Here is a 2,713-nt window from a genome sequence, read left to right as displayed (position 1 = left end):
CTCAAGGCAGGAGGCTCACTGCACCAGAAGGGTAAAAGAAAACTGCAGAGTACGGGCCTGGAAGACAAGAGTGGGTAGATGGAGTGAGTCACCCCACAGAAGACCTCCCTGACTCTTCCTGCATCTTTTCACAAGGGAGCCCTATAGTTGGAGGGGAGGGGAGAAGCAGTAGGACCACCCAGTGGCTGCCAGGACAGCAAGACAATACATTATCTAAGACAGCGGTTCTCAACCTGTGGGTTGCAACCCCTTTGGGGGTTGAACGACCCTTTCACAGGGATCACCTAAGACCATAGGAAAACAAAAAGATATTTACATTACGATTCATAACAGTAGCAAAATTACAGTTATAGAGTAGCAACGAAAATAATTTTGTGGTTGGGGGTCACCANACTTGCTTTAAACTTTCTGTTTCTTTATGATTTTAAATGTTATTTGTTGACACATTTTGTTGGTGTCTATTATCTAGTTGAAAATATTTGTCCTTTCACTGATGTGTTACCCAGATAGTTTTTATTTTCTCTCCAGATTTCCTCCTCACCACTCTTTTCACACTGGTTATTGCCCCAAGGCTGCATGGCTAGAGCTCCCATGATGTCTGGCTTCTGTTTGGGGTTCGCCAAGGGGGAACCCAGCAGGAGGTAGAAGGAGGGAAGAAGGGTTGATTTGAGCAGGTTGTATCCCTTGGTTGATGACCACTATCCGTCAAAAAGACTCTCTCATTTTTGTTAATCACTTCTTCTCTGTATCCCTTTAGGCCTACGGATGGTAGTTGCTCAACTGATGGTGGCTCCAGGCTGCTCCTCTGTCCTCTGTAACTACACATTTGTAAGTTCCTGCTTCATAAATAAACTATTCTCTTTTGAGAGTTCCATCTATTTTGAAACATTAAACAGAAACATTTCATTAATGTTAAATAAAATTATTAGTGCATTTTGAGTTAAGTCATCATCTTATCAGTGCTTTCTAATTTTCCCAGCTTCTCTGTGTTTCTTTTACTCTCCTTCCTTGCCTTTCAATTTATTGAATATTTTATTTTATTTTACTTATTTTTTTTCACTAGGCAAAGAACTGTATTAACCTTTGTTTCAAACCTTATTCCCAGACCTCTTCACCTTAATAAGCTGCAAAGAATGATTTGTGTATAAGCAAAAACTACAAAGAGCTACAGTATCCAAGGGGCTTAGAAATATTAGAGATCGAGATTTTAACAAATCCATGAAAACAATTTTAAAAGCTGTCATAATAAAAAATAGCAGCTCTCAGTAACTTCTTCAAATTTTATTTTCTTCAGAAGTTGACTCAATTCAGTTTGCTTCACTCTTGGAAGCCTCATCAAAATTCTCCTCAAGATCTAGAACTTCATCATTGTTGCCCTCTCCAGTAGCAAGTGGTGCTTTTCCATCCCAAGATGGTTTGGTCAGAGCTTCAGCCAGTCTCCTTGAACTAGTCAGACTGTCTGCACTGAGCTGGTTTACAATGCTGGGAAGCCTTTCTGTCAGCTGGTTGGTCTCAGTGTGGCCTGGGCCTGTGATGGTGAGAGTGTTCACTGCCAGAGAAGATTGTTAAAGTGGCTCGCTGCTCCTTGGTTTGTGAACATATTTACCTCTTCAATGCAGAGATATTGTTTACCCCCAACTTGTTAAAGGAAAACTGAAGTTTTTATCATCTGCTGTAGCTGTTTTGCAAACTACCTTCTTCTTTCTGCAAGCAGTTCCTCTCCCACCAATGCGTACCTGTGCCTGCAGTTTGGTGAGTTCCTCCTGGTTCATGATAGTTTCTTTCATCTTGTTGGAGAGGAAACGGGGCCACATGGAGGACTAGAGTTGGTGCTCAGGCGGTCTTGGGCCACCCAGCTGAGAATAAAGGCACACACGCAGGGATTCAAAATGCAGCTAGAGCTATTTAATGTGTTTAATTGATCAAATTTTTAATATTTTTTATTATTTTACTTCTAACTCCTTACCCAATAAACTTGGAAATTACATTATTTTTTACTAATAGTTACTCTAGAAATTAGGTACTTTTATGCCCTCCCTGAGCCATGGGAAGGATAAATTCCATTTACCCTGCTCCTGACTCACGTGACATTGTTCTTGTGCACCCCCTTAGAGTCAGTGATCACCAAATTCTACTTCCAGTTTTATTTCATCTTCTGGGATGATATAAGTTTATTTCAGGATTTCAATTGAAAATGAGCAGATAAGTCCCCTGAGGCAGGGGAGGAGGGAGGGACTCTATACTCCCATCCCAGTCCCCTATCCCTGGAGTCTCTCCAAAGCACAAGTTAGCTTCTCAGCCTTCCTTTGGAAATTGGCAAAAGCCCTCAAGAGAAAAGTAGCCCCTTACACAGAGTCTGCCTCCCCTGGTCCAGGAAAGTCTTTGCCATACTGTAGTCCTCTGGTACTTGCAAAAAAAGTTGTTGTCCTTCTTTTATAATTTACCTTAGCAGGAAGTTGGTCGACCATTCCTGATAACAGTCTTATATTAATCCTAACTGTGCTTGCAACCTTGGCTTCCTGACCTGTCTTTTGACACAGAGGCACACGATAGCAGCAAGACCTTTTATACAGGGTGAGGAGGTGGACAATAAGATTGTGTTCTAAACAATCTCATCAAGAACCCTCAAATATTCCTGGACCCTTAAAACAAAGTTCATTGGCCTTCTAAATCTTGGCATTAATTATTGGGAACCTCCAATTCAAGCCTAATT

The 2,713-nt window shown here is 41.3% G+C and overlaps 1 pseudogene; it reads right to left on the bottom strand.

Annotated features, from left to right (window-relative positions):
• Window positions 1–1,307: 1,307 nt before the first annotated feature.
• LOC109389145 (transcription factor BTF3 pseudogene) lies at window positions 1,308–1,787 on the bottom strand (annotated as a pseudogene).
• Window positions 1,788–2,713: the final 926 nt, after the last annotated feature.

Source organism: Hipposideros armiger, unplaced genomic scaffold, assembly GCF_001890085.2.
Source record: "Hipposideros armiger isolate ML-2016 unplaced genomic scaffold, ASM189008v1 scaffold_223, whole genome shotgun sequence".
Classification (NCBI taxonomy): Eukaryota; Metazoa; Chordata; class Mammalia; order Chiroptera; family Hipposideridae; genus Hipposideros; species Hipposideros armiger.
This window is presented reverse-complemented; position numbering and strand designations above follow the sequence as displayed.